The sequence below is a fragment of the Opisthocomus hoazin genome, chromosome 3 (genome assembly GCF_030867145.1).
Source record: "Opisthocomus hoazin isolate bOpiHoa1 chromosome 3, bOpiHoa1.hap1, whole genome shotgun sequence".
Taxonomy (NCBI): Eukaryota; Metazoa; Chordata; class Aves; order Opisthocomiformes; family Opisthocomidae; genus Opisthocomus; species Opisthocomus hoazin.
In genome coordinates this window covers 27172216-27184069 of record NC_134416.1, presented here as the reverse complement: position 1 = coordinate 27184069, position 11854 = coordinate 27172216, and positions in this window count along the sequence as shown.

Genomic DNA, 11854 nt, shown 5'->3' with positions numbered 1-11854 from the left:
TGACTTAATACTGAAATAAATAAAATGCAAGAATGTTAAAGTAATACTATAAACACATCTTTTGGCAACCAGTCCAGCAGGAGAAGCCTTAGATCACATTATTCTATAATTACTTTTTATAAATATACCTAAGCCATTCCTCAGCCTAAACTTTCAGATAGCACAGGCACTCAGCAGTCCCTAGTAGGCTGCAGATTCACATCTTTCAAAAAACTCCACAAGATTTCCTGCATGAAACTCTCCAGTCTAAAAACTGTGATATAACTGATTGCTTTAATATAATTTTCTAGTAGAATGTTCCATGGAACATTGTGCCCTGAGATAGCATATGAAAGTGGTTGTTTGGAAGAGGCGTAGGAGGACCAGGATTCAAGACTCTATGGCAACTGAAAAAAATGGGGCCCCAAAGTCATAATAAAAATGATTCCCTGTGATAGGAAGTTCTGTTTACTCTTTGAAGCTGACAGCAAGAGAAGAAAAATAATATTTGGTATCTAACCAATTGGAACAGGTGGGGCATTTTATACTCCGGTTGGAGAAAGCAAGTATGTGAATCATCCTGCAAGAGAGCAGCATGAGGCAACTAATAGAAAAGAAAAATAGTGCACAGGAAGAAGAAAATAGCATCCCTATAAAAGCATTATTCCTTCGGAGTACATGGGTTTCCTAGCCAGAGACAGGGCAAATCACATCACAGGCCGTGAAGTAACCAGCCAGCCCACAGCATCATAAGGAGGAAATGGAGGCAAAAAAGGACAAGGGACACAGCTCTTGAAGCAAAAGAGCACAGCAGCCCTTCAGTCAAGGCTAAGCAAGGACTGGGCCTGGAAGGGATTAATGAATGGACAATAAAGGAAATTATTTTCCAGAGTTTTGCACATTGAACAGAATCTTACATCTGTACTGAAATGTGCAAAAATGCTGTTGTTCTGCACATATGCCTACCTGAGGACCAAAGGCCAAGACAGTCAGGTCTTTCATCTTGATAGCTACAGATAAAAACAGAAGAGATCTGATGATCTTCTACCAATGTCATGATACAAATTTTTTCTTCCGCAGAAGAAGATTAAGTGCATTCTGTCAATTAACTTCTACCCTTCTCTTAATAAGCAGTGAAAGACTATTTTAACTAAGCCCAGCAGTAAATCTAAGATGTGTGTATACAGAGTAAAATTGCTTCTTTCCTTTTTACAGTTACAAAAAGACCATCTGACTCCAATGATAATCAGCCACTCCACATGATCCCGATTAGCTCAGTCCATGGAACACCCGAACAAAAGCCAAAGGAACTTGGACGTGTTCCTCAGTCTGCCTTTTCATTATTTTTTTAATCTAAACATCTGTTTTCCCATGTTGAGGTATGAGCTCATAGCTTGCAGAACAAAGACAACCCGGGCCTTCATGCAGCAGCATGTTTATGTAGGTAGCACTGGGGTTTCTGACACTTTCTAGATACCAGGTCTACCCTTTAGCCTGTTGCCCAAATTCACTGCCATTTTGTAAGCAATGAGCAAGAGACACTGAACACTTCTTACGCTTCTTACATGGGGTAAGATTTTCAAAACATAACCAGAAATTATGGTATAATTTAATGAGGGATATTGGTTAAATGTAGCTTTCTAAGGAAAACATGATCGTGATTACTTCACGAATAGCAATGCTATGACCACTATCACAGATCACATCTATTTAGCTGCACAACACCATAGCATTTTCAAAACAAATGGAGCACACAAGCCCTATTTTGAAGCTCTTACTTTTTAGGGTCATCATCCTGTAAAAGTTTGCACTTTTCACAGATCATGGGGACTTCTTGCAATACCCAATGCTAAGTATGCGTGCGTAACATCTCAAAGAACCAGGATCTCTTAAACAATCTTACTGTATTTAACATTACGGGACCCTGTGCAATGTCTTCCATGTGGAAAGCTATGAAAAGTGTAAGTGCTTGCAGATCAAATAAGTGAATTTAGAAACAAGATGAAAGATACAGAAGTTAGAGATTAAAAAATGGAGTACAAAGTGGAGTTGCTCTGGACTGTAATGTGGTTTGTGCTAGTCCTGCTGGTGTTGGCTTCTCTTTGCTCACATTACGAACGCTGCGTACCAGAACACACTTCCCCCCTCCTTCATATACCCCAAGTTTAAATGCAGGTGGATTCAATGTTAGGCATTGAAGTATTTCAAAAGGTTTAACACTTCACAGTATTAAAGTTTTTCTTGCACTAATGCAATTAATATCATCTTTAGATTAGAGTTCACATAAAAACAAATATCTTATTACTTTGTTCTCAATTATGTAAGGAGAAGCTAGAGTATTGAGATCAAGAAAGTGAGAAGTGAAGAGGGACAAGAAGATGATAAATGACACAGGAGCTGTTGTGGGAGGATCTTGGAAACAAGTGAGAGAATGAGTATCATCAGTGATGATGATACTTGAAGCAGTGATAGTATCTGCATATGGGCTTGTGGCTACCAGGGCAACTTAATTAATATGGAAATACTGAATACAAAACACAGTTCTGTGTATTCCTCCAGCGATGTAAACAGAGCTGCGGGTCTCAGGAACATGGCATCTGGCTCCAAAGGTGCGCGCAGCCTGCTGTTGGAGACCAAGAGAGGACACCAGCTCCAGCACCAGCTCCAGAGAGCTAGGACTTTAGAAAGCTCCTCCAGACACTGATGGCACAGCAGTGGAGAGGACCCTGGGGTTCCAAGTGGCTCTGTATTTGAAGAAGTCCGAACTGGGGAGCAGCAAATGTAGTTTCAGTAGACTTTGGGTTTATTCAGGTTTCCTCATTTTGTGATTCTTCAGGCACACACTATCTTATCTCTCCTTGGCTTATTTCAGGGAGCCTGTACTTTCCATCATGGATTTCTGGAGATGCCCATTCCATCAAGTTTATTGGTTGAAGATTAAAGATCTAGTCATAATTACTAGTGTTTCAGCCACAAAAAATAGCCATAATGTCAATTATTAGCCACCACCACCCCATCATCTACAGGAATGATCTCACATGTCTTTCTCACCTAGGAAGAGAGTTAAAATGCCAATTTTATCTGACTCTGATCCCATGACAAGCACAGACATTGAGAGCAATGGAATCTTAAATCAGATCTATGTACAACAGATGTGAAGGAATGCAGTTTGTTCCTATATTTGTCAAGATGTGTTGCATCTGAGACAAAAGCCATGTTGTGTATGTGGTACACACTGGGAGGAAGCATTCATGCTGTGCAGTTTGAGGGTGAAGCTGGGGAGGATGGGGAGTCCTGTGGACAGGACAAATGGGCTCCCCTGGAGGGTGACAGACCATACTGTAGCTTCTCCACAGGCTCAGCATCTGTGCAGCACAGCTGGCCAGCTGACACCAAACAGGGCAAGAACACCCTCCTTTCATATCTTCCAAATACCTGGAGCTGTGTTTTTCATACCTTCTTGTACACTGGCACTGGCACGGGCACTGCATTGACACTCCCTGCAACACCATAACGAACCAGGTTGAGGAGTGTGGAATTATTAGTAAAATTAAGGTTTTACATCTGAAAATTAAAGTTTATATGAGAAACATAGCATTGTTCATCCATTGAGGAAAAGCATAAAATCAAAAGGAGCTCTGAGGATGGGACATTGCTGCAGCAGGCATGCGAGGAATCCACTAACACAGCAACTCCCTGCAACATACCTTAGAGGATGGAGCGGAGTGGAGATTCCGTGGCCATGCTCCGTGATGATAAAGCAGGAAGAGATGGTCCTCTAGAACTGATAAGCAGCTCACCTGGCCCCCTGAACCAACAGGTTTTTGAAACCTTGCCAAAATGCTGTCCTTTCATGAACTTTGCTTGTTTTAATATCATTGTAATACCAAAACACACCTCCATCCCGAAGGCTACCGGCCTCCGAGGTGCGACCACTCCTCTTTGAGTCTGCATCCTCGATCCTCGATTTTTTGTAAACTATACCTTTAAACGTGCAGCGAGAGAATTTTACACCAATCACGATAAAAGGTATGTATTACTACAGTCACTCAAACTCCACCTTAAATGTAGAAAGGATATAAAAATAGCCAGGGAAATAGGGGATTTTCGGAGAAGAAGAAGATAACACCATGAGCAAGTCAAGGGAAACTCCATCTCAGTTTCTGACTACCGGGATCAGCCGACGGGCTGAGCCTTGCTTCTCCCCTCCTTGGGAGGCCTTGAGTGAGACTTAAACTAAGCGCTTTTCTCGGGAATCTTAGAAATCTCTCTAGAGAGTTACCCCCTAATATTTATAGCCAGGCTGTATTATTTATAACCTTTTCACGCGTTTTATACTTTGTAACATCATATTTGCACGTGCTTTCTTGCAGACAGTCACTATCACTGGCAATTCAAAAAACCTATATACCTGTTGCACAAATAAAACTGCACTGTTTAAGTAGCCAGTTGTCACAGTTTCTCACTGAATGCGACCAAATGCGGCCGTGCTAGTTCATGAGCACGACTGGACTGAAGGTGCAGACTGCTATTAGTGTATCCAGAATCATGGTAGCTTAATATACATATTAAACACGACTGGACTGGTAGTGGCAAATAGGATATCACTCAGAATTTAAACCTAGCCGCACCTAGCCTCCCACTCCAGTAAGGAGAGTTAGAACACAAGGGGGGTTATTTTCTGCCAAATTCCTCCATCCCTTATAACACAACAAGGAGCTAAACCAACACCCAGCTATTGGCATTTTCCAGTGCTGGTTGGCTTCCTGGTCCCACTCCCTCTGGGAGGCAAGGGATGTTCCACTGCAGCGGTGCTGAGCCTCTGCTTCCCCTGGGGTGGTCCCAGGCCACCGGGCTACACAGAAACCTGCAGCACTCTGGAACCCTGCTTCTCCAGCCTCTCACTCTGCATACAGACCAGCACACCCACCAGAATGTCTCAAGGGCAGGAGGACTAGCTCCAATTTAGAGAAAACTAGACAACACTGTACAGTGACTTGGGTTAGCTCATTCCCACCAGCAACTCCTCCCACTCTGGAAGCCCTAGAGCATCCTCAGTCCACACCAGAAACCCTCCTCAGTACACTATGGAGTCATAGATTTTGGGTGCTGTGCAGTTGCCTAGCCCTTCTGCAGGTTTTGTTAGTTCTTGATTCCAGCCTTTATCTCTCTTTTATTAATGCTTTTCAGGCAGTAGAACGAAACACCTCAGTTTCCAAGATGAACAGGGATATTGAAATAGGAAAAGGACCTAGTTGTCTCCCGGACAATCTGGCAAGGTCAGGAAGGATTTCTCAGCAGCAGTGTCAGGATTTTCTGCTGTGACAGAAATGTGGATCTTTGATGAGTCAAGTGGAGATGAAAGCCAACCTTTATAAAGGTTCAGGACAAAAAAATGGGCATTTGAGCTCACTGCACAAGCATTTTCACACTATGATAAGCTGACTTGTACCATAAGATGAGTAATGCTGCTGTTGTGCTTGTGACCCAGGATCCTTTTGCAGGATCTCTCTCTTCACTGCACAGGGTGCTGAGATGACTCTTTGTTAGAAGTTTTTGCAGAGAGAAAGTGTGATGGCAGCTCACCAGGGGTAAATGTTCTGGGCCCAGGTACTAAAGAAGTCTTGAGTCATGAATACACAGCTATAGAAACTTATGAATCTGGTTGTAGTAGGCCCTGCAGAAACACAGCCAGATGCTGCCCTCGCCCCCAGAGACTTACAGCCCAATCTGGGAGAAGACCAAATGGAAAGGGAGAGAGGAAAAACATTAAATAATAAAGGCAAATATTTATATAATAACTACAAGCAGCTAAAGTCCTAAAGATTAAAAAAAGATTAAACATTAAGAAGAAACATTTAATAAAGGTATGGACTATCTGGGAAAGATTGCTTGGAGAGAAACAGTGTTTCATGCAGTTCCACGATTCTGAAGATTTTTATCATTCCCAGCTGTCTATAGGTTTCATATCTGAAATCCTCCTTCGAAGCGAGTGTAAAAGAGAAGAGTAATTCCTTGCAAACTGCTTCAGAAAAGATAAAGGGGCACCTTTCAGGGGCACGCAGCAAACAGGCAGCCCCAGCAGAGCGGATGGCTGAAGGAAGAGCACTGTTACAAGAAACTCGGTTAGGAAATGTTTTCACAGAATATTTACATGCAGTGACACTCAACAAGTTTTGCAAATCTGTTCTCCTGCTTTGACTTTACACTTAGGGCTGATTTGAGCATTTACTTCCATTATAGCATTTCTAGTACAAATTCATTCACACAGTTTGGTTCCAACTGTTCTATTTTGATTTATTAAAAAAACCCACCATAATGAATGAGAAGTATCCTTCTCTGTTCTTTAATTAACCTTCTGTACTGTGAACTCGGAGTGCTTCACAGTTATACTCACAGCCCTATTAATTAAGAAAATGCTGTTATCCTCAGTACCATGAGAAACTGAGTTACTGATAGACAGGCCTTTAAAGTTTTGAAGTACCTATCTCCCATGGGAGCCTCCAGTGAAAGGGATTGTGGGCGTCTGACGATCAAAGTGCTTTGCCGTGTGGCTGAGAAAATTCAGCTTGCCTCTTTGCACCCTCAGTTATTCTAACAAGAGTGACTTTCTTCCTGTGAGCACTCAACTGGATTCAGATTGCATTGTTCACACTATTTGTTGATTCGTAAGAGGGTTCAGACTGTCCTTTCTCCATCCTTCCTTGTTTCCATGTACACTCAACCTGGGAAATATTGTACCTTAAGTTCCAGCAATGTGGGGATACAGGAACTTTGTGCTTTGGAGATCCCATGCCTAAATAAATTGTCCAATACATGACCAAATTCAACTTAATTTTATATATCAGATATTATGTGTCATATCTGGCTATATGTTTTCATTCAAGAAGAAAGAAAAATTACTCCTCCTAAGTTGGAGAATCTAAGGAGAGGATTGTTGTTTCACTTGATTCATAAAAACATTTATGTTTCAGCCTCCTAGCACCTACAGCAATGAACAGAGCAGAAGGAAAGATAAGCAGAAGCATTTAGTTAGTCAGCCTTTATCTTTTCCCCATTTTCAGATTTCTCTCCTTCCAGATACATGAAAGCGAAAGCACACACAATGGTTAGCTCTTAACAAACCAGACTAAAACCCAGGCAAATCTCCTGATCCTTATCAGGGCAATGACACAGCAGCACAGTATGTTTAGAATAATGAATGATAATATTTTGCAAATAAGTATACATGCTCCTAAGACACCTATCTATGACCAAGCATCATTTGCTTCCTATTCTTGATAGAAATTGTATCATACAAGAAACTGTATCATGCAAGAAAAGCTACAGTGTATTCACTGCCACTTAGGTCCCCCATCTAACTGCACAGCTAATTCAGAAATACTAAATTCGAAATTCGAAATGCTAAATTCTTCTTGTTCATGTTTGAAGCCTAACAGACCAATGTTACATATTGACATAGGTGCTACCAAACACTTCATGCTGTATTTCACACTGGCATGAAAGCTGGACTTTGCAAAGTGTTACATTTTCTGCTGGATATACTTATCCCTGTCAGTTACAAAGTAGGAGATAACAAGACTTGCTAGTGGACAACTTCAATACTTAACCTTTGGCATAACCTTGTAGGAAAATCCCTTAGTTCAGAAACAAAGTCTACAAATCTCTTCTTCAGATTAAACTGCCTTCAACATAAATAGTTGGTGTATCACTCAAGTTTATGCTGGATAACCAATGGAAAGATGGTCCTTCTGCTGTGTGGAATGGCTTCAACGTGAAGTGTGAGTAAAACTCCTTCCCACATACTAGTAATATCAATAGTAATAGTAGTAATAGTATCAATAAAGCATCATCTGGCATTATCTAGTTTTGCCAAGAGACTTGCTGTCATAATAAAGAAATTAAAGACCTGCTTATTTCTAGGTGTTCATGGAGCATTTAAATTTATATTCACAGAACCCTACTAAGCAGCTGTGTAACACTTCCCATTAAGAGTGAAGCTGCTGCCTGGGAATGATCCCTGTCCTGGCACAGGCTGATCATTCTCTAAAGAGTGCTTTGCTAAAGAGAAGATCAGAAACAGGACTGAAAAAGATTTAAAATAAAATACTGGAAAGAAATGGCCTCCTAGAGTAACATATAATCAAAAGAACCCAGCTAGCAAGGCAAAAACCCCCACCAGCTCCCAAGCAAAAAAAGTTACAAAACTCATTAGTTTCCTTTGCATACTATTTTTAGCGTACCAAGAAGAACAGTTTTGGTCTTCTCAGCTGAACGGCTAAAGAATAAAAGCCTAGATTCTATAACATCTCCCATGTGGGAACTTGGGAGCTTAGATTCAGAAAGTGCCAAAGAAAAATTAGTATGGAAAGTAAATTTTGCATAATTCATAGAGAAGACAGTCTTTCACACCACAGCTCAGATCTGGAAAATAATTCAGGGTCTGCAAGAGAGGTCACTGAATTGTGACTGTTTGCAAATATTAAGCTATTTCCTACTATATCCTTTGCCTTGTCTTTCCCCAGTTGGAACGTTTTTCTTAAACAGGGGACAAATAATAATGGAATGAAGTACACAGAAGTGAAATTAGAGCTTTCCGGCAGCTAGTGTATTTTATGCTTCTTACACCATGAGGTGAACTTTACTGTAACTTCTCTGACTCTGTGAACTTATACAATGGATAAAGGGAACTAATAGGTACAATAGGATGAATGTCAGTAAAAGCAGAGCTGATATCCAGATTTACTGTGTAGTACATCAGGGCTTTAAACTTGCTATATATCAGCCAGTCTTGTATGAGTTGCTCCTGTTACAAAATGCCTGGCTGCCTTCTGGTCTGAAAGATTTCTGACTCATTAATTCACATTACTGGTGGCAATTAATGTGATTCAGGAAATATTAGTACTCAAATGCCATAAACACATGCCCAAGTGAGAACAGTTCCCCTTATTTTTGAACAGTTAGGTCACTTATCATTACTTCACTTAAATATTTTTTTCCAAAAATACTTCAGTAAAGCAAGCATAACGAAGGAGAAACATAGATCTAGGAATTCTGTACTAATTAGACACACAAGAAACAAGGCAAACGCTAATCGTGCTACCCAAGATCTTTTTGAAACACGTGTATCTTGAGGATCGGTTATTCAGGTTTTAGCTCCTGGTTTTACTGATATTCTAGGTCCCCCACCGGCGGTACTGAGCTGAAAGACACGATTGCATTGGATGAGCAGTATCTGCCATCTGCTGGAAAGATATTTTCTAGCACTGATGAGGCTGGTGCTGCGTGGTTAGGTGGCCAAATACAGGAAAACTGAACTAATGGCATCCTAGAACAAGCTGAGAAATTTGTGCTTCGTCTTCAACATAATAAAGACCTTCACATGCTGTTTACCAGTGGATAAATCAGTCACAGAAATTATTTACAGAGCGACCTAACGGAAAGAGAGCTAGAGTCTTGATCTAAGTCCTAACCCACTTTTCTGTATGACATCCCACATTGCTCCCATTTTAGCTCATAAACTCCACTAAAAACATTTTTGTATTCACAGCATTTCAACAGAACAATCTTCCTCTATCCAATCTACAATTATTTGCCAGAAACATAGAATACCGCAATACTGCACATTCAAACTGAAAAGGGTCACCGTGTTCTCTTGTTTTACATGTCAAGTAAAGCATGTATGTTCACCTTGATGACAAAAAATTTTAAAAAGGGAATCAAACCTGTTCCTGTAATGGTATTATTGATATAGACGGCTACTGTTACACATAAAAATCACAGTATGGTAGGGGTTGGAAGGGACCTCTGCGGGTCATCTAGTCCAACTCCCCTGCCGAAGCAGGGTCACCTACAGCAGGCTGCACAGGACCATGTCCAGGTGGGTCTTGAATATCTCCAGAGAAGGAGAATCCACAGCCTCCCTGGGCAGCCTGTTCCAGTGCTCCATCACCCTCAGAGGGAAGAAGTTATTCCTCATGTTCAGACGGAAATTCCTATGCTTCAGTTTGTGCCCCTTGCCCCTTGTCCTGTCACTGGGCACCACTGAAAAGAGCTTGGCACCATCCTCCTGACACCCACCCTTAAGATATTTATGGGCATTTATAAGGTCCCCTCTCAGCCTTCTCTTCTTCAGGCTGAACAAGCCCAGCTCCCTCAGCCTTTCCTCGTAGGAGAGATGCTCCACTCCCCTCATCATCCTTGTAGCCCTCCACGGGACTCTCTCCAGCAGCTCCTCATCTTTCTTGAAGTGGGGAGCCCAGAACTGGACAGAGTACTCCAGATGGGGCCTCACTAGGGCAGTGTAGAGGGGGAGGAGAACCTCCTTCGACCTGCTGGTCACACTCCTCTTAATGCACCCCAGGATTCCATTTGCCTTCTTGGCAACCAGGGCACACTGCTGGCTCATGGTCAACCTGTCGTCCACCAGGACGCCCAGGTCCCTGTCCACAGAGCTGCTCTCCAGCAGGTCGGCCCCAAGTCTTTACTGGTGCATGGGGTTATTCCTTCCCGGGTGCAGGACCCTGCACTTAAATATGTTGCATACAGATAGACTTTCACATTAAATATCTTTGGGATTTTGACAGAGCGCTGTTATTTGGCTGTGGCTCATAATGCCTTTGAAAGTGTTCCATTAGGCTTCAGATTCATAATTCCATGATGTGAATGAATGGAGTGAAATGTTACAATCACCTCTGAGCTAAAAGAAATTGTACACTGCTTTTGCTACCCTTTGGTGAGCAGTAGTACGCTACCTGACCCGGTTAATACATTAGTGTGTTGTAGTCGGACTGGTAGCGCTATTATGACAATTATCCATTACTTCTGAGCCCACAGCCCTGTTATCAGCTGCACAGAATTTTGCCACACGTTAATAGCTTAGTCTGGAATTTTCCATGCTGGATGTTTGCCTCTGGACAATTTTCTAGAAAACTTCAGTCAAAAGATTTCAGCTGTTCCTGAAAACACAACCAAGAAAAAAAACCCCATTGTTTTGACCATGTTAAAAAGTTCTGGCAGGCTTTTCTTCTAATAGCTTTAGTACATTCATCCCTTGCTACAGGGACTTCCTCTTTACAAGCTGGGTGGCCTATTTATCAAAGATGCACTTCTTGCTATCCTCATAAAATTATATCAAAGTTTGTCCACGTTATAGACCTTGGAGCTTGTGCATAACATATGTTTTCAGTAGACACCCCAGCTGAATTAAACTCTCCCAGAGTGCATCCACCCGAGCAGGCTCCAGCCTTGGGCTGTGCATGACTTTCCCCTTGTTTCTGGCTCCGAGCTGTTGTCGTTGCTGGATGAAGTCTACGCATGTGATCTGGGAGCAAGGATGCACTTTCAGCAGTCACAGCACTGGGTCTTGATGGTACAAGAGACAGAAAAGGGGAGCTGCTCAGGACAGGAATGCTGTGGTGAGTGTGCATGGTATGGTACGGTACGGTATGGAAGCTGCAGTATGAGAAGCAAAAGCTGGAATAGGCTGCCAAGGTGCTAAGAGCAGTGGGATGGAAATATCCGAGAGGAGAGAAAAGGCTGGCATTGGTATCTTAGGATTTAGTTTGAGAGGGGATTGAGATGAGGATCTAGAGGAGCCTGAGAGTGAGCAAACAGATTGGTAGGAAAAAGCTATGAAAAGGAGATGGGTTTAATTAGTGATCACATAAGGTGGAAATGGTAGGAAACGTCTGGGAAAAGACACTAGAACAAGAAGCAGAGATCAGACAACAGATCTAAAGGAGGAGCTTGGAAATCGTAGTGAACAGGGAAGCCGAGGAAGAAAAACTAGATGAGGAGTTAGGAGAGAATAAACTGTATGGGTAAGGCAAGCATGGAAATGTGAGCTGAGGAATGCCAAGTGGCCAGTCCAGGA